This window comes from Arvicanthis niloticus, chromosome 3, assembly GCF_011762505.2.
Source record: "Arvicanthis niloticus isolate mArvNil1 chromosome 3, mArvNil1.pat.X, whole genome shotgun sequence".
Classification (NCBI taxonomy): domain Eukaryota; kingdom Metazoa; phylum Chordata; class Mammalia; order Rodentia; family Muridae; genus Arvicanthis; species Arvicanthis niloticus.
The window spans coordinates 79,059,221-79,081,126 of NC_047660.1; the positions used below are offsets into that span (position 1 = coordinate 79,059,221).

At 39.2% G+C, this 21,906-nt stretch overlaps 1 protein-coding gene and 1 pseudogene across 26 annotated transcripts in view; one reads left to right on the forward strand and one right to left on the reverse strand.

Annotated features, from left to right (window-relative positions):
- Window positions 1-21,906, reverse strand: part of Slmap (sarcolemma associated protein) — a 119,989-nt gene that overhangs the window by 77,675 nt on the left and 20,408 nt on the right. The gene's annotated exons all lie outside the window — the stretch shown is intronic.
- Window positions 5,499-5,614, forward strand: LOC117706370 (small nucleolar RNA SNORA71; annotated as a pseudogene).

The following is a 21,906-nucleotide window of genomic DNA, read 5'->3' on the forward strand; positions in this document are numbered from 1 at the left end:
TATATCACATGGGTATTTGGTGCCGACAGAAGTCAGAAGAGGGTATCAGATCCCCTGAAATTGGAGTTATGACGGTTGTGAACCTGGTCCTCTGAAAAAGCAACAAGTGCTCTTAATTGATGAGCCATCTCTCCAATCCTCAAGTTAAAAAAAAAAAAATTAAAGAAATAAAACTAAATAAAAGTAGAGAAAGATATAGAAAGAGAGTCAACATTAAATTGACTTCTGGACATGTGCTGTGGCATAGCCAAACATGCACACATTATGCCCACATTAAATAAATAGATAAGATAAATGATAAAGGCAATGTACACACACATGCATCTCACACACACACACACACACGTATCTCACACACAAACACATACACACATCTCACACACACACATACACATATGTGTCACACACAACACATGCATCTCACACACACATACATACACACATGCGTCTCACACACATGCATCTCACACACACATATGCATCACACACAGACATACACACATGCGTCTCTCTCACACACACACATGCATCTCATACACATACATACACACACATTTCACACACACACACATGGATCTCACACACTCACACATATACATTTACTTACTTATATAAGACTAACATAACAAACCCCCTAACCAAACTGATAAAAGAAAGAGAAAACTAACAAACTTAAAAATGAAAAGAGGGACCTTAAGAAGGACCTTAAGAGGGACCAATGAAATCTACAAAATCTACAGGATCAAAGCTAGGGAGATGTCTCAGTCACTAGCATGCTTGCCACGAGGACCTGACTTTGGATCTCCAACATCATGGCTACCTTGGTATAGTCATGCATACCTTAAACCTCAGTGCTGGAGAAAAAGAACAAGGGTCACTGGGACTTGCTGGTCATCGGCCTATCCAAATAAATAAATAAATAAATAAATAAATAAATAAATAAATAAATAAAACAGTGAGCTCTTTGCTCAAGGAGAGACCTATTTCAAATGAATACGGCAGAAGTGAGAGAAAACACAGACATTCTACCCTGGCTTCCAAGTGCATAGGTGCAACACAAGAGTGAATATTCTACCCTGAGCGCGCGAGCACACACACACACACACACACACACACACACACACACACACACACCTTGTGATCCCAGTGTTAGAAAGAACTAGACAGGAGAATTCCTGGGATCTGCTTAGGCTCAGTGAAAGATACATCTCAATGTTGGGCACGGTGGCTCATGCTTTTAATCCCAGCACTCGGGCAGAAGCAGTCTGTGAATTCAAGGCTAGCCTGGTCTCTACAGTGAATTCCAGGCAAGCCAAGACTACATGATGAGTGAGATCCTGTCTGGACAAACAAACAAGGCAAAGGTTTGGGAGTACCCACATAGTAACTGACGACTACCTATAACTCCAGTTCCATGGCAATCCTGTGCCCTCTTCTAGCCTCCAAGGACACTACTACACACACAGTGCGTGTGCGTGTGTGTGTATGTGTGTAGGCAAAACACTTTTAAAATATTTCAAAAATAAATAAGGTGGAGAGTGAGTGGGGAAGACACCCAGTATCAACCGCTAACATGCACATACATATACAGGCACTTGTTCTTGCCCACACACATGTACACACAGTTTAGAATATGTTTTTAATATTCTGTATTGATTCTGTGTATTATTTGTTTATCTGTATGGCATCTTGGTGCACATGTGTATGGAATCTCTGTGTGTACTATCTGCATGTGTATTATTTCCTTGAAATGAACAATGATAAGGGTATCCACTCTCTATTATTTCCATGAGAAAACTCTTAGATCTCAAACAATTTCAGCAAAGTAACATGATACAAGATTAGCACAAAGGCCAGCCACGTTTCTATGTAGCCATAACAAACATGCTGAGAAAGGAATCAGAGGAAAAAATCCACACAACATCTTTCCACTGAATGAAGTACCTAAGGCTCAGCTTTACCATGGAAGTAAAAGAACTGCAGTAAAAAACCGGATTGCTGAAGAGGGGCCGGAGAGACACCTCAGTGGTTAAGAATGCAAACCACTCTTGCAAAGGGCCCAAGTTAGATACCCAGAAGGAACAGGCAGTTCACAACCTCCTATAACTCCGGCAGCAGAGAATCCAATATCCTCTTCTGGTCTCTCAGGACACCACACATAGGCACAGATCCACACATGAAGAGACACATGTATGTGCATAATTTTTAAAAATAAAATTTTAAAAACACTAAAGAAATTGAAGAAAATGGAAGATGGAAAGATTTCTCAAACTCAGATTCATAGAAAAACACTGTGAACACGGCTGCATTAACGAACATGATCTATAGATGAGTGCAACCAAGACCAAAATTTCAATGGTATTCTAAATAGAACTTGAAAACAAATAAATCCTGAAACTCACATTTAAGTAAAAATGTTCCTGAACGGACAAAACAATATTATGAAGAAAGCAATGCTACATCTGTCCCAATACTTGACCTCAATTATATTACAAAGACCCAATAACAAAAACAATACCACACTAGCAAGACAGTCACATGGACTAACGGAATAGAAGAGAGGACCCAGAAATAAGCCCTTGCATCTATAGCCAACTAAATTTTAACAAAGTGTCAAAGAAAGCTTTGGAGAAAAGAGTCTCTTTAGCACTTAGTGCTGGGATAACTGCCTTGTATAGATATACAAGAATACAACTAGATACCTGTTTTCTCACCTTCATATCTTCAAGACCTCAATGTCCCTAATGTAGTAACTAAAACTTTAAAGCTGCAAGGGTTGGGGGGAGGAAACACTTTAAAGGTTTGCCTTTTTTTTTTTTTTCAGATAGCCTATTATCAATTCTTGCTGTTACTTGAACTATTAGAGGCCTTTCATTCCCAGCCTGTGCCTACATCTTGAAGTGTTTTCTCTGCAGCTTAGATATACAACCAGCTTAAGTGCCAATCAAGAAATAAACAGATAGTTGGAGAGACTGTTCAGTAGCTAAGAGCACTGGTTGCTTACAGAAGACTCAAGCTCTGTTCCCAGGACCCAAACAGCAGCTCACGACTGTCTGCAACTTCAGTTCTTAGGGAGCTAATGCCCTCTCTGGACTCGGTAGGCACTGTACAAACATGGTGCACTTACATACATGCAGGCAAAATACTTATACACATAAACAAATAAAAATTTTTAAAGAGATGAATGGACAATGAAAATATATATATATATATATACAGGGTGGCATATTACTTAACCATAAAAAGGAATAAAACTCTGACATATGTAATTAAAAAAAAAAAACAGAACTGGGAGATCATCATAGTAAACAAAGTAAGCTAGATCAGAAAGACAAACATCCCGTTTCCTTTCATATCCAGAGCGCACACGCACATTGTGCTGGTTAATTTACTGTCAACCTGACTGGATTTAGAATCATCTATGAGACACAGCTCCAGGTATGTCTGGGAAGGTGTTTCCAGGGATGGTTTAAATGAAAGAAGAACCACTCTGAAAGTTGGCAAATCATCTCATAGACTAGTGGTGATGGACTAGAAAGAAAAAAAAAAAAAAAAAGGAAATAAAGTGACAACTAGGATTTATCTGTTTGCTTCCTGAGTGGTAGCATGTGTGGAAAATATCCACCTAAAAAGGGAGACTATACAGGCACCTGTAATGCTGCTTCTTGATTATCAAGATATCACCCTGGAAACAAACTTCTAGGAATGCCTATGAGGGAGTTTTTATATTGTGTTCACTGAGGTAGAAAGACTGACCCTAAGTGTGGGTATACTATTCCATGGGCTGGGGTCTCAGATCAGACAAGAAGAGACCAAGCTCAGCACCAGAATTCATTTCTTTCCGCTTGCTGAGTGTGGATACAGTGTGAATAACTGCTTCATGTCTCTGCCATGCTTTCTCCTTGATGATAAGATTATATTCTCGAACTGTGAATACAAATAAGCCCTTCCTTTCTTAAGTCTCTCTGTCGGGTATGTCATTACAAGAAACAAGAAAAGTAAATATACCAAAGTAAAGAGGCAAAGTAAACAAGAGGAGGACAAATACAACACGCTTTCTCTTATGTGTACTATATGTATAATGCATGTGTAATGAATATGTAATGAATGTGTAAAGCAGAGAGGGACTATCTTCAGGCAAGAAAAGTACCCGTGGGTGGGGAAGAGATAAATATGAGCAAAGGAAGTGGTGTGTGTGTGTGTTATTAAAAATTTTTTTTAAAGAATAGCAGTTTCCCCCATTAGATCAGCTATAATATAAAGACATCTAGTTCTACCATTATTTTATTACTCAACATTGACAAAAAAAGACAACAAAACTGAAAAGGAAAAGGTAAAATACATCCATTCAGAGATGACATAATCTTCTATCAAGAAACCCCACAAAATAGACCAAACACCATTCAAGCTAATGAACTCAACAAAATTTCAGCATATAAAGTTGCACAGAAAGAGCTATTGTATTTCTCGATTGTAGCCCTTTCCATCCCCCCACCTTTTGTTTGTTTGGAGATGGAAACTAGACCCTTGTTACCCAAGACAAAGTTTTACCCTTCAGCTGCACCCCTAGCCCAGTAGCTATATTTCTACATGCTAGCAATGGGTACCCCAAAATAGAAATTTAAAAAGTGCTTCCATTTAAAAGAATATAAAAGAATAAAATACCTATGAATAAATTTTGCCAAGGAGGTAAAAGAGTTGTATATTAAGGACTATGCAATATCATTAAAAGATTAAAATATTAATAGCTACCACCTACAGACCCCTGTGAAGTGCAGATATCTAATATGCATCACTTCCGATCCTTATAATAAGACTATCAAGAAGATATTAACATCTCTATTTTATAGATTAAAACACTAAGATCAGGCATATTAAACAAATTATAACACTCTCACAGCTATTGCTGACTTGACACTACAATTCCAAAACAAAAACACCACAATGCTTGCCTACCTTCCTTCTTAAACTAAGCATTCTCTGATATTTAATCCAAAGCTTCTCATAAAACCTCATAAAATTATTAAATTTTCTTGAAGCAAGTTAGAAATTTAATTATTTCAATCATAAATTCACTGTTCGGTCAAATCATTTTAGTTTACAGTACTTACTAAGCACCTAACTATACAGAAAAAGCATATATTTAGGACACTAAAAATAAATCAAGAGTGTAGGAATCAAATAGCTAAGTTCTACAAGACTGATGTGCAATGCAGGTTGGTGTAATTGTTTCTACGTCACACTGATGTATGAGGGTGGTGACTGGACTGAGGAGGAGGAGCAGGAGCAGGAAGAAGAGCAGGAGCAGGAGCAGGAGGAACAGGTACATTTATATATAGTTATGACCCATCCCTAAAGAATAAAAAAACAAAAAACCCAGAAGGACAGGGGCAGAAATCTAAGACGGAATGCAAAAGGGGACCTTGGCATTAGACAAGTTGAGATTTCTTATGACAGAGGGCACAAATAAAAGATTTGATTAAAACATCGGTTTAGGACCCTGTATTAGAAAGTGATTGTGGGTTTCCTGTGTCCTGGTCGTTGATACTGTGGAGGGAGGATACTGAACACCTTTCCCAGTGTTTGGAAGGTCAAACCCTGGTGCTTTGGAATACATCTTCCTTCTCACAGCCTCTTGGTCTCCTGGCTGCTGAAACAAGGCTCACTGAGAGTCCTCTACCAGAGCTGGGCAGTGTCATCAGAGGAAGAGAGGTAGAAGCAGGCTTCACCTTATGGGGTTTTATTCTGGCCTAGTTTTGCAAGTACCCTATCAGCACCAGTAGCACCCTCCTGTGAAACAACAGCCTTCTGTGGCTGCTCCAGAAGCCAGTGTGGTAGAAGGCTACCTGACCCCTCCTCCTTGCCCTCCAGGTGTTTTGTAGACACCAGATGGCCAGAGTGTGGACAGCAAGACTACCACGCAAAGTGAAACTGGAGACACTGCCCACTCAGAGCATCCGGAAACAGCTTTTATTTGGCCTAATAACTGGCTCAGACATGGGAGACTCTAGCTTACAAAGTCTTGACACCAATACCAGAGGGGTCTATGTCCTGTCCCTGGGTCCATCTGCTGGTGCCTGGAATGATGATAGTGACAAGAGATTTTCTATTGTATTTGTTGCTAACTTTTCTGCTACATTCCCAAAAACTTTACAGATTTTTAAAAAAAAAAAATGGTTTAGGAAAATTATTCTAACATTTCTGATGACATAGCAGTAGTCAGAGTCCCCAGAAATGGGAAGATCATGACTTGCTCACTCTTGCCACCAATAATTTAGTCCTTTCTTAGAAAACACACACTTAGAGTTTATATACATTTCTTTTTCCAAGTAAACTGTAATCTTTAAAGAATTACTATGTCGATATATAAATGGTCAAAGCCTTGAGAATAGATACTTTTTTTCCTTTGGGAAAAGAAAAAGTAAACTTACTAACTATAGGTGAATAAATGGAAATAGAAACAATAATATAATTCATGAAAAATGATTTTATCAGAGAAATGACTATCTTTTTCTTGGCAAATGACTATTTGAGCTAAATAAAATATACTCCTTATAAGAGCAGAGGCTTCTGATTTTCTGCTACCACATGATTTGGGCATTCAGATAAAGACCACTTCCAACATCCTTCATGACACCCACTTCTCAGAATAAGTAATACGCCATTCAAGAATCACTAATTGTTTTACATTTTTTAACTGAAATTCAGTAACAGTATCACGTTCAATTTCTACCTGCACTCATAGCCTAAGCACACATCGTAAACATTACCCCTAGGAAAATGTTGAGACCCAAGGTGGAGAAGTTGTGCAATTTTCTTTTAACTAATTTCACTCATTTGTTTGTTTTGAAATAGGGCTCACTACAGAACCCATGGTTGGCCTCAAACTTACAGAGATCTACCTGCTTCTACCTCCTGGGTGTTCGAATAAAATGTATGTACCACCATGAAATTTTTTCTTTTAAAACGATTGATTTCTGGTCCAGTGGGCTGGATCAGCATGTTAGAGGTACTTGCCATCAAGCCCAAAACCAGAGTCTGATCCCTGGAACAAAAACAGTAGAAAGAAAGCCTCCATATGAGCCATGGCAAGAGAACGCACACGCACACAAACTCAATAAAGGAATAAATTGATTTCTTTCATTTCCATGAAAAGTAATACCATTTATTCCTGGAATTCAGCTATTACAAGTTTTATACACAGAGAGCAAAGCCAAACAAGGAATTCATTACTCACCAATGACAAAATAATTCACAACCATCACAATCTATGTTGTGTTTACTATGGACTTGAACAAGCTATTGTGCATGTATCTTTCTCATTTAAGGTACTTGTTACATTATCTTCACAGTACAAATAAATAATTGAGAATTAAGACAGATTAAGCAACTTGCTAAAAGTGTTCCCAAACTAGCCATGGGGAGAAAGATGCATTTAAAACATTTTGTTTTATTGTTTGTTTTTGAAACAAAATCTTATACATGCATGCTGTGGAGACTTCACCCAGGCTTGCCTTGAACTTGTTATGAAGGCAAGGATGGCCTTTAAAATCTGATTTTCCTGTCTTCTGCTCCCAAGAGATGAGATTACAGGGGTGAGATTTTACACTGTTTTAACTTCAACATTCTGTTCTATTATCACTGTTTGTCTGGAAATTTTCCTGCTTCTTTCATTTCTTTCAAGCCTCTATGAGATAGGAATGATGTTATATCATACATGAGTAGGAGAAGGCTGACAGTGGCCAGGTAGCAGAGCTACAATAGTAATGGTGAAAATAAAACCATCAAACCTGCTGCAACACCATCTGAAATGGCAGGCTTTAAAATGTCTTTCAAAAATACACATACTAGCCCATACCAGCTACCTGACACACAGGCATAATTAACTTAGGTTTTTCAGTTTCTATGTCCACAAGCATAGTATCTGTTATACCAGATCCTATGCTAGCTCCTTTATATACAGTTACCTCATCTAAACTCATGCATACCATGATTAAGCAGTATCTTATTTGACCAAAGATAGTAGTTAAATGGTATGCCCAAAGATTATACAAAAAAGTAAGAACATCAAACAAAACCTCTTCACAACTACTAAAAATTCCTTAAAGAGTAGAATCAGCTCTGTCCTGAACCATAATGAAATGCATACTGAGTTCGCTTCCCAGCCCATGCACCAGTCCCTTGCCAGGTGGTGGTAGAACACAACTTTAATTCCAGCACTTAGGAAGCAGAGGCAGGTGGATCTCTGAATTCGAAGCCAGCCTGGTCTACAGAGCAAGTTCCAGGACAGCCAGGGCTACCCAGAGAACTCTGTCTCTAAATAAATAAATACTGAATAAGCATTAAATACTTTAAATATTTAATTGATTCATATAGTAATGTAATACTTAGAGCCTAGACTTCTCCTATTGTTTACCTGCCACTTCCTGGGCATTTCTGGTCATGAATTCAGCCAGCAATCACTAATTATAGAGTTAATACATGACTATCATAAATCACTCACACAATGGAACTGTACACAACATTGAAGAAAAATGAAATTTGCTGGAAAACTAATGGAACTAGAAAATAGTATACTTAGTGAGGTAAACCATACCCAGAAAGACAAACACTGGGTGTTCTCTCTCATACCTGAACCTTGGACTCAAATTTATAGCTAGCTGTGTTTAAGTTGCAGTGAGTGTCAGTAGAGGCCAGGTAGTAAGAAAGCAAACATGGAGCAGGGGGCATTGAAGGGAGGAGGAAGAGTAAATTATATTTATATGAAAACAGAGAAGAAAATGTTAGGGAAGAAAAAGGGTTTAAAGAGGGAAGAGGGAATAGAGAATTAGAAGAAATGTGGGGTTGGGGGTAGAGGGTCAATCAAAACCAAGAATGCATAAAAAACTCATAGGAACCTACTACTTCATAGACATAAAGAAGGAAAAAGGAACAGAAGTACTCCGCATGGTGGTTAAGCCTGCTCCCAGAAGTCAGAGGTTTTCACACCAAAATTCCAATGCTTGAATATAGGATACTCCCCTGTGACTGATTGGCCAGCTCATCTCTCAGGCTCCCAAAACAGGACAGACTACTGTATTTGCTCTTGGATACCCACCATCATAGTGCTAGAACAATCATATACACCTGTAGATGGATTTTTTTTTCCTGCTTCCATACTGAGCCTGGCAAGATAAGTTCTAAGGGTGACCAACTGCTTTCTGATTAGATTTGAAGCAACTCTATGGAAGAGAATACATGTCTGACATCATAGAACTGGTCAAAAGCCTATGGGGAGGAGACATGCCTTATTAGGGAATCTAATGCTAATGTTCTGCCAAATAGACATGAATTTAAACTGCTTTCTAAGTATGAATGTATTTAGCTGTAGACTACTGCAGCTCTCAGACCTGGTTACAGAAACCCTTACAGCAGTAGGCAATAGTTAAAGCAGAGGAACATGACAGCTGAGTGCTTAGCCCCAAATGGACTATCTATGTCAATCCACCCAAGATCCAGGGAAATCACAGAGAAGAAAGTGGAAAGACTATGGGAAGTAAAGGATGAGGAACAATGTGGTGGATGCTGTCTTCTAGATACAAGGTGGTCCTCCAATCATGAACACACAGGACCTGGGAAGACCTGAATAAAAAAAAAGCAAGGAAGAAAATGAGAGAGAGGACAGACGCCAAGAGAGGAAGAATGGGGAATCGATATAATGGGGAGACTGACTAGAAAAAAAAAGTCTGGAGAGGTGGGGGAGAGAATGAGAATGTAGTAAAAATTGAATGTAACCATAGTTCACTGTATATATGTATGACATTGTCAAATTTTTTAATTATTTTTTTCAAGCTGGAAATAGGCATGATGATACACATCTTTAATCTCATCACTTAGGAGGCAGAAGGATCTCTGGGAGTTCCAGATCAACCTGGACTACATAGAGAGTTCCAGGCCAGTCAAAGTTCCATAATGAGGCCTTGTTTCAAACAAACCAAAAATTACTCTATGTTCAGCCAAACTGTATGATAAATAGGGCTTGGTTGAACACACTTGTAACCCAAGCACTTGAGAGGCTAAGGAAGGGAAACTGAAAATTTGAGACAAAACAACAAAAATCCATATTATAATCATCTGATGAAATATAATGCAATTTCATAATAAGGTAGGGATACAGTACCAATTTTTAAATATAATGAAGATATTATTGATTTTTATAAAATCAATTATACAGATTACACTATTAGGCAGCAAAAAAAAACCTAAAAGAATGTATAACAGTTTACAATGCTTATCTGCACAAAGAGAAATCTGAAAGAGTTAACTTTATTTACTAAGCCTAACAAGTCTTCAATAATCACATTATGGTCATTTAATGGAAAATAATGTATAGAAGTTAAAAAAAAAAAAAAAGTAAACGGGAAGAAAAACAACAGCAGCTGAAGAAACAGTTTCATCAGCCAATTGTGTGGTGAACAAGCAGGACTCAGTTCAGAGCCCCAGCACCCAACTAAACACCATATGGTATGGCCCGTACCTATATATAATACCTGCACTGGAAAGGCAGAGAAAGAGAGATCCCTAGAGCCAGCTGGTGCTGACCTGGTCCAAGAGGTGAGCTCTAGGCCCCTGATATCTGCCCCACATACCTACACCTGTGTGTATATACACACATACACATTCCACTGGTGGAGGGGGTACACGGATAACAGAGAAAGACAAGTATTACCACAAAATAAGAGGGAAAGTTGCCGGGCAGTGGTGGTACATGCCTTCAATCCCAGCACTTGGGAGGCCGAGGCAGGTGTATTTCTGAGTTCGAGGCCAGCCTGGTCTACAGAGTGAGTTTCAGGACAGCCAGGGCTACACAGAGAAACCCTGTCTTGAAAAACCAAAAAGAAAAGGGGGGGCACAGGGAGGGGCAGGGGGGGGAGCACACAAAATAGAATTTTCCAAACACAGAAGGGGTAAACTTCAAGGATAATCAAGGAGGGAGAAATTCAGTAAGTTGAAAACAGCCAGAAACTGGAAACAACCAAAAAATGAATAAAGAAAATGTGGTACTTTTATGCAATGGAATACTACTCAGCTATTAAAAACAAGGACATGAAAATGGATGGAAGTAGAAAATATCATCCTGAGTGAGGTAACCCAGACTCCTAAGGACATGTGTGGTATATATCTACTTATAAGTAGATATTACCCATAAAGTACAGAATAACCATGCTACAATCCATGGATCCAAAGAAGCTAAGTAACAAAGAGGGCACAAGGGAAGATGCTTGAATCTCATTCAGAAGGGGAAATAGAATAGATATTAGACATGGATGGGGAGAGGGATCTGGGTGGAAGAAGGGATGGGGAAAGGAGTGGGACTGGATGGGAATGGGGGATGGAGAGCAGGAAACAGAAATTGGTGGGGAGGGTTCATTTCTTGGAGGAGCTGGAGACCTTGGACAGGGGAGGTTCTGAAAGTCTATGGGGATGACCCTGGCTGAGATTCCTAGCAGCTGGGGATATGAAGTGGCCAGCTCCTATAGCTTCCAGTGGAAGGAGGGAGACACCAACCTACCCACAAAACCTTCAAATTAAAATCTGTCCTGCCTACAAGATGTACATGATAAAGAAGGAGCAGAGATGAGGGAATGGCCAACCAATGGCTGGCTCAACCCAAGAAAGCCAACCCCAGACTCTACTAATGCTAGTCTGCTATGCTTGCAGACAGGAGCCTAGCATAACTGTCTTCTGAGAGGCTTCATCCAGCAGATGATGGAAACAGATGCAGAGACCCTCAGTCAAACAACAGGTTGAGCTCAAGGGGTCTTGTGGAAAAGTGGGATTGAGGGAACCGGAGGAGTCAAAGATTCCAAAAGACGACCTACAGAATAAACTAACCTGGGCCCATAGGGGCTTAGAGTCTGAAATATCAACCAAAGAGCATGCATGAGCTGGACCTAGGCCCTCTACACATTTATAACAGATGTGTAATTTTGTCTTCATGTGGGTTCCCTAACAATTGGAGTTGTACTGTCTCTGACTCTGTTGCCTGCCTTCGGATCCCTTTCCCCTATCTGGGCTGCCTTGCCTGGCCACAGTGGGAGGGGACGTGCTTACTCCTGGTGAGATTTCATGTGCCAGGTTGGGTTGGTGCCCATGGGGGGACCTCCCCTTCTCAGGAGAGGGATGGAGGGATAGGTGTGAGAGTGGGACTGGGAGGAGAGAAGGAAGGGAGCTGCAATCAGGATGTAAAGTGAATAAATAAATAAATGAAATGAAATACATACAAATGAAGAAAACCTAAAACAATAAAAATTAAAAAAAAGTTAGCAACAGTAAGCTTGTCCAGCATTCAGAAGTAAAGTTACTTCCTTCAAGAATAAAATCACTGGCTTTTAAATTTTAAGAGTTTTTACAGGATCTTCCCTGCTAGCTGAGTCTTCTGGAGCAAGCTAAGCTACCCTGAGCAGTCTGCTATCCCAGGGGGACCTCGTTCTCCCTCCCCAACCCCCATCTCTCCACTCACCTTCATCAGACCTGTGGATACTGAACAATGCAGACAGGAGTCTAGTAGCATGGCTATCCTCTGAGAGTCACCGACCAGCTGACTTAGACAGATACAGACACCCAAACAGTGGGTGGAGCTTGGGGACTCATAGAAAACAGGAGTAAGGATTGCAGGCACCAAGAGGATAGGAATTCCAACTAACCTGGACCCTTAAGGCTCTCAGAGACTGAACCACCAACCAAAGAACATACACGGGCTAGACCTAGGCCTCCCCACTCACATGTAGCAGATGTGCAGCTTGACCATCATGTGGGTCCCAAACAACTGGAACAAGGGCTATCCCAAAAGCTGTTGCCTCAATGTGGGATATGTTCTACTAGCTGGGCCGCCTTGTTTGGCCTCAGTGGGAGAGGAAGTACCAAGCCTTGCTGCAAGAGACTTGATATGCCAGGTTTAGGGGAAATCTCAGGGGATCCCATTGGCTCAGAGGAGAAGGAAAAGGGGAGAGAGGAAGGACTGTGGGAAGGGGTGACAGGGAGGGGAGCAGTAGTAAATTGAGCAGGAAGTGAATAAAAAGTAATAGGAAGGAAGGAAGGAAGGAAGGAAGGAAGGAAGAAAAGGAGAGAGAGATAGAAAGAGAGAAAGAGAGAGAGTTTTCACGGCAAGTATTTTTTCTCTTTTAAGATTATAGCACTAAGTTCTGAATAGGAAAACTTTAACAACCAGCTGGTTCTGTTTGGAACTTGTTTAACCTAGGAGTGACTTAAACCAATAACCTTGATATCCCTATGGTCTCTAGGATCCCTACCCTTGAAGCAATGTTACAAAACCAAAAAGGCATAGTATTAATAATTTTTTTACAACAGCACAGGAAATTTGGGTTTTATCGTAATGTAAACAGAATTTAAAGTCAAAAATTGATGAGATCACTACGAGAGCAAGTACAGATGAACAAGAGGTCCAACCTTGAAACAACTCAACATTTAAGTGTCAGAGAGCTGAAGATCAAGTAAGAAACAGGGAAAATAATAAACAAGTATAAAAAATACCTCGAGAGAAGGTTATCTCCTGGAAGCTGTGTGGAGGGTGCTTCTCAGGAATATGGGGATGACTGATGCTGATGAGAGTGAGTAAGGTAAGAAACAGAAACTGGCCACTGGGAACAGCAATCCAGACATCATTAACGACCTTGGTCAGAACAACAACTGAAAGGGACAAAATGAAATTAAAAGTACAATATTGGAGAATAAAAGCCAAAATGACTCAAGAGAATAATTCAAGAGAAAATAGAGAGCCCATATACACAGGCAAATCTTTTAATGGGCTTTGTTTTACAGGGAAGCAAAAAAATAAACAAAGCATAGAAGGAAAAGTGACATCAAGAGCCTTTTTTAGAGGTGATATTCCTGTCATACTGCCCAGAGTAGCCTCAAATTTCTAGCCTCAAGCAGTCCTCTCACCTCAGAGATCCAAGCAGCTAGAACTACATGCATGCACTACTATGCACAACTGTGACATAGTTATGTAACAAGAAAAGCACACTCATCGCTTTATATATTTAAGAGAGACAGAGGGACCCACCACAGAGCAGAGGTACTTGCCCTGTCCTCAGAAATACAGGTCTCCTTAATGAAGTCATCCCATACTTCAGTCTAAGGGACAAATGACTAAGAGTATGTCAGAATGAGGAGGACTAGACAGCCTAAACAACAATGGATTAGAAACAACACAGCAAGTAGGGCTGGCAAGGAAGAAGTTTGGAGGGATACAAAGAAAACGGAAGACTGAGAAGACAGGAAACAAGACTAGAAAGGTAAGCAGTCACCAAGCCTTTCTTCCAGAATCATTAAGCAAGGTATAATCTTTGGATGTATACACTAGGGAACTCATCACTATAGATTTAGGCAGGGAAGTACTGAAATCAAACTGGTACTTCATTTAGGGCAGTAACTGTTTGGGAGGTGCTACACTAAAGCCTTGGACACTCAGCTATAAGGCTTTAAGGTAAATAATGTTTTGAACTTGGACAATTTTAGAAGCAGTAAAAAGAGCTTAATGATAGATTCTATGGGCTCAGTATTGAGGGCACAAGTTTCTAGCTTTGGCTACTTGGGCAGCCCAAGTATCTGTGTTTGGAAATACTGGAGCAGGTATGGCTAGTGAGAGAGTCTCTTCAGTTTTGAACATTTCACTTTTAGATTCCCTGTAGCACATGCAGTGAGTAAATGTAACCAGAACAAACAGAAAATGTGAACATGAGTTGGGCATGGTTTCCACACTGGAATCCCAGACACCAGGGAAACTAAGACATGGAGGCTGCTGGCCTGGACAACTTAGCAGACATGAATTCTTAAACGAGGCTAAGAATACAGCTCCATAATAAAGCACTTGCCTCCTAGGCGTGGGGTCCCAGGCTCAAGGCCCAGTAGTACAAATACACAAAGGAAGGGAAGGGATGGAGAATGGAGGACTGAAAAGCACAAGTATTAACTGATCAATAGTTACATGAACTAGAGACTGGACAGATGGCTCAGTGGTTAAGAGCACAAACTGTTCTTCCAGAGAACCCAAATGATGTCCAGCACACATCTAACTACTCACAACCAACCAGCAATAACTCTACCTCCTGAGGATCCACTGGCCTTCTGGGTACCTGCAGTCATGTGCACACAGACATATACACATAATTTAAAATAATAAATAATTATATGAAATAATACTGGTGTAACTGAGAAAACAAAAACTCAAACTCCTTAAGGAGAAACCAGGAAGGAAAATGTCTGAAATAACTTCTGACAGAATAGTTAGAAGTACACAAGGGGGGAAAAAATATCAGGAAAAACGATACCTAAAGGGAAAAAAAAGGTCAGAAAAAAGTCAAGAGCTACCTAACACTTCTACCAGTGTACATATAGAAGTCATGCTGACCCAAATAAACTTCCAAAGAACTGAAGAAATCTACCAAAGTCATAACACATTAGAACTCAGAATCTCTAATTCCAAAAGTTAGAATGTACATGGTATTTCTTCTTGGGGTCCTAAAGAACTCAAGCCAATCAGAATGGAAAAGATTAAAGGGACCAAATAAATATACTACTACCTATACTAAGATTATTTACTATTCTAGTAGAAGACAGTGTACCATAAAGAAAATTATTACTGTATTAAATTGGTTATATGCTTGTTTTCTGTTCTGGAGACAGGGTCTTACTCTGTAGCCCAAGCTAGCCTCTAGATCCTCTTCAGTCTCCTCCCCTGAGTACTGGAACTACAGCTGTCTACCAGCACATCTAGCTTTATTCTTAATAATCAAAACCTACTATAAAGTATAATAAACCGGATTCCTTATCATTCCTGACTTCTTGACTGTCCTACATCATCTCCTCATCTCTGATTCATGTAAACCTAACTATCAACAAAATAGAAACCACACCTCCCTATATTACACAGAAACATACTTAAGTGTGGGTAATGTACAAAACTGTGGTTGTAATTATGCAACACATGATTAATACAAATAATGTATCAGAAATGGAAACAATTCTTTGATGTTAGAAGGAAAATAAAGAATAAATTTTCATTACTCACTTTAAAATGTTCCTTTATCACTTTTTTGATAGATAATTTGTCACTTATTCTTAGGTAATCTTTCTGTACTAAAACCAGTTGGGAATGGTGCAAAGATGTTTGTTCGGTCCACCAATAAAAAGAACTACACGTAATGTTTTAGAAGCTCAGAAGTGTATTTTCAAATGAGTCCACAGAGCAAGTAGATGAGGAAGGACAGGACAGAACTTTTCCTTGGTGTGGCATGGGGTAGAGTCCTGAGGTGTGAGTCACTGAGGAATGACAACTAGTTTCAGGATTTAGCCAAAGCTAAAAAGCAGGATGCAGACTGTAGAACAAACATACAGCTCTCTCAGCAACAAAGAAACAGCCATGCTGGGCTAGCAACTCAGGACAAAGAGTTGAAAGAAAGGCCTGACCAGACCTACCAGAATAGCACCTGGGAACATTTAAAGCTGTTTGCTTATCTTTTGGTTTATCCCCCCTTTTTAAATTTACCACTAAATTTTTAAAATACATTCAAAAAATTAAAATGAAAGTTATCTTGGACTCACTAATTCCAAAAAACAAGTTGGTGTCATTTTCACAACCTTTCGAGCAGTAGGTATAGAACTGGTTTACCTCAGCAACCAGTTTGTACTTTACTACATATGTATTTTCCCCTTTTTTACACTGCTAATAACAGGATCCAGAGCTTTACAACACATGAAGCACATGCTTTTTCACTGAACCTCAGAGCTCTATTTTTTTGTTTGTTTGCTTGCTTGCATGCTTGCTTTGATTACTTTAGGTTTTTGAGACAAGGTCTTAACTATGCAACTAAAGCTGGCTCCACTCAATTCGCAGCCTGGGTTGTCCCTAAACTCTCTATCCTCTTCCTCAGGGTTTTATATGTAAAATAAAATCCTGTCTGCCTTAAATATGTATCTTGAATCAACCAACGACTTTCTTCCCTGGATGACATAAACCATTGGGGTGCGCTGTGAGAGTTTACAGTTGTGTCCCATTTCTGGTCTGTTCTCTGCTTCCAGCATGTGGATAGAAATATGACCTCCCGCCAGGCGGTGGTGGTGCCCCTGACTTTAATCCCAGCACTTGGGAGGCAGAGGCAGGTGGATTTCTGAGTTTGAGGCCAGTCTGGCTGGTCTACAGAGTGAGTTCCAGGACAGCCAGGGCTATACAGAGAAACCCTGTCTCGAAAAACCAACAACAACAACAACAACAACAACAAAAAAAAAAAAAAAAAAAAAGAAAGAAAGAAAGAAAGAAAGAAAGAAAGAAAAAGAAAGAAAGAAATATGACCTCCCCAACCCTGGTCCTACTGCCACTCCTGTTGCCCGCTGCCCGCTGCCCACTGCCCGCTGCCCGCTGCCCGCTGCCCGCTGCCCGCTGCCCGCTGCCCGCTGCCCGCTGCCCGCTGCCCGCTGCCCACTGCTAGCAGCCATATTACCCCAGAGATATGGGCTCTCCCTCTGGAACCATAAGCCAAAATAAATTTTCTTCCCAAAGTTGCCTTGGTCATGGTGTTTAATCACTGTAACTATAGGACAGTCAGAAGAGGCAAAAACAAACAAGCTTTGTTTCTTGGTAATTTGTAAAAATAATGTAGAATAATGTAGAAAAAAAGAATTTGTAGACTATCTGCAACAGACATTCACTTCAGATACCCTGCACGAAAGAGGGAAACTTCTAAAGATATAAAAAATAATAAAAAACTAAAAAACAATGTATTGAAATATAAGTTCTACTCTTGTACCTATAGAAATCAAATACATAATTACATTCATTATATAACTGCATTGATAAACTTTGCTACCAGAGTGACCTACTCTCAGACAAAAATTTCCACAGCAATGCAACACCTGAGTCACTACGGACTGAAGAATTTAATTACCTCATAAAATCACTGACAGATAATAATGCAATATGAAACTAATTTATTTCCATAGCCTTCATTTAGGGTTACAAAATGAACTTCAACATGGTAACTAATTCTAAGAGTAACTAATATGTTGATTTATTTCTTACTAACAGCTGGATGCAGTCTTTTCTGGGATTAAATTAAGTAACACCTATGCAACTACTAAGTAAAATGGGAAAATATGCTCTACCAATTCCTAGCTGAGTTTCAAAAGTCATAATGTTAACTTTTCCTATAAATAAATGGGCTAGTCAATTTGCTATAACATTATCTTGACCCTTACGCTATACCCTAAAGTTAAAATATCAATTGAAAAAAAAATAGGTACAACTAAGAAATACTACACTGCAACTTACCACAAACAGATTAATGTACACACCATGGCTTCAAGATAAAAAGTTAGATAAAACTCTCAGAAAAAAAAAAAAAATCAAGTAAAATTTTAGTGCTGAGTTCTCCAAAAACCCTCATAAATTAAGACCTAAAGAAACTAGTTACAAGAACCCAAAATAAGACAGCAAAGTGTGAAGTCAGAAGAAGAATGCAAAATCCAAACTACTCCACTTCACAAACTGGCAAACTCTACCATTTCAAACACACCTCAACAGAATACTAAGTAAAGTTTGAAATGATACACAAATTTAACAACCACCATTTTGGGTAAAAATATTCCTGGCATTAAGTAACTACATACAGTAAGTTATATAGTAAAAGGCTAATATTTATTGAGTTCTAATTGTGTGCCATACCCAATATTACTTCCATTACACATAATAATTAATTTTCTTAATCCCTATGAAATGTTTATTATTCCCACAAGAAAACTAAGGCACAAAGAGACTAAATGCTCACCAAATGCCACACAGCCAATAAGAGGCAGTATGAACTGATGTGGTCATTTCCATAGCTCTAGTCCCCAACTTGTCACACTTGACTTCTCAGATCTTTATCACTCTACTGTAGTGCCTTCTAAAACATAAGTCCAATGGTGGAAAGATGTATCAGCAGTTAAGATACTAGCTGCTCTTCCAAAGGACTCAGGTTCAAACCCAGTACCCATATAGCAGTTCACAAATGCTGTAACCCCAGTTCCAGGGGATCTGATACCCTCTTATGGCTTCTGTGAATGGCAGGCATGTACATGGTACACAGACATTCATGGAGACAAATAGCCTACACATAAAATCAGTTAATTAAAAATTTTTTAAAAATATAAATCCAATTTCTCATTCTATAGATGAACAAATTGTTTTGCTACAAAAGACAAAAAGTTAATTCAAAGTTCACAAGTCTTCATCAACAGAACAAGTACTGATTGGGAGGCAGACTTTTCACCTATGATTCTTTCTAAAAATAATTCATTTATATTATAATATATTTATATATATTATATGTCTTTAATATCTCAGAACTGCAGATACAGAGACAGGAAGAACTCCATGAGTTCAAAGTCTACCTGATCTTTAACAGAGAGTTTCAGGCCAGCCAAGCTTACAACTTAAAAGACCAATAAATAAATAAATAAATAAATAATCATTGAAGTCAGAATAACAAAATTAAGTACAAAACAAATACTTCAAGCTTTCAAGAATGAGCTGCTGTCAACAGCATAATATATTTAATCTATATGCTATATACAATAAACAGTCTAATTTCCTGCATTATCTCTTTAAAGAATTACAGATACACTCATTATAATGACATATTTGCCTCTTCCACTTATATCACTCCACAGGACTTACATTTCATCTGAATTTTTATGTGTCACTAAATGTTTGGCAGCACTGATGAGATGACTCAGCGGGTAAAACCACCTGCAATACAAGCCTGACAAATCCTTGCATGCACCATGCACACACTTGCCTGTACACACATACAAATGCAAGCACACACAGTAATAAATTAAAATTAACCAAATACTTTTGACAGTATGACTTAATGACTATATAATACTTCATAACTTATTAATCTGGACCTACCAGGTTTATTGAATATAAAGAATATTTTTGTAATCAGTCCCTGGGTTAAAATTATCCTGCTTTCATCTTACAGCATCTTGTTTTGTTATATGGTAGAAATATGAAGTCTAAGCCCCTTTGGATTCTTTGCTCTTCCTGCCTCAGCAGCCTCTGTAATATGAAGATTTCAGATGTGGGCCGCCACAATTGTTTTGAAGCTGTTAATAATACATCTTTAAACATTACCTATAATAAGGTTCCTAGGAATGATATACATAAGAACCCACACGCATATGATTACTAAATTAGCCAAACTCTTCTAAGCACTTCATGACATTCTAACCTGTATTTAAGATTTTACATACTGATGTTGATTTTTTGACTTGTTGGAATAAGAAACATCTTAGAAAAGAGTAAGGTGAATCTTGGGTTCCAAGGGGGACTGAGGAGGAAGACTCTCCATGAAGAGGGTGGTACCCTCCATGAGCTGGAGGACTAACTGAGGAGGAAGACTCTCCCTGCAGAGGGTGGTACCCTCCATGAGCTGGAGGGAAGTTATATGAGTGCTGGCTGGGATTTCCCTTCATGGATTCTTGGTTCACCAAGATAGGAAGAATCCCAACCACATGCTGCAGCATCAACTCCACCACACCTTCTCTGCCTCAAGAGTCTACCCTCTCAAATCACAAGTGGCAATAAATCCCTCCCTCATTATCTGCCTTTTGTCAGGTATTTTGATCACTGTGACAGGAAAAGTCTAACTAATAAGTACATTTGTTCCGAGGTGTGTTCTTTCACAGCATAGATATTCTAAGTGTTTCATAAGAATCCTATGACAGAGGAAGTGACAGCAATGATTTGCCCAAGATGACGGAAAGTGACAGAGCCAGATTTCACAGCCATCTATATTGATTGGGCTCCACAATCCAGGCAAACTTTGGACACATGTGTATATCAAGACCCTGTCAAAAAAAACCAAAAAACAAAACAAAAACACCAAGGGGAAAAAAAACACCAAGGAAAAAAAGAGAGAGAAAGATTAGGCGAGACAAGTGAAGGAGGAGAGGATGAGGAACAAGGAGAGACAAGAAAGGAGAAAGAGAAAATCGGGGAGGGGTAGAAAAAGGCAGGCAGGCAAGAAGGCAGTATGAATATACATATATGCATGTAATAATAAATTAAAAAGAGGCCATTAATTTGAAAGAGAGATGAAGAGGTATATGGGAAGGTTTGAAGGGAGAAAAAGGAAGAGAGAAATGATTTAATTATACTATAATCTCAAAATATATCAAAAATAAAAACCTTGGCTAAGTGTTGTGATACACACCTTTGATCCTAGCACTCCAGACCCAGGGCAGACAAATCTCTGAGTTTGATGCTAGTCTACCCAGTCTACCTGTCTGAAGAAAACTGAATGGAGCTGAATAGGTATTTCTCCAAAATACTGATATACATGCATAGGTATAATAGTACTCATCCAGCTGAAGGAAGATGAGGCAGGAGGATGGTGAGGTGGAAGCCAGCCTGGGCAGGACCCTGTATCACAAAATGAAAACAAAAAGCACTTACATCGGCAACAAGGATATGAAATGGTCAGCATTAGTACTCACTAGAGAACTACAAATCAAAATCTGAGCTATCAAGCTGGGTGGTAGTGGCGCACGCCTTTAATCCCAGCACTTGGGAGGCAGAGGCAGGCGGATTTCTGAGTTCTAGGCCAGCCTGGTCTACAGAGTGAGTTCCAGGACAGCCAGGACTACACAGAGAAACCCTGTCTCAAAAAACAAAAAACAAAAAACAAAACAAAACAAAACAAAACAAAACAAATCTGAGCTATCACTTTAGACTCTCCCAAGAGCTACAATCTAAAGACTCTCATCAGAAGATAAAGATACTCAGACACTGATAAAATACAAAACCATAATATCCACTTTGAAAAACAGATGGAGACCCATAGTCTCATAGCCAATCCTGGC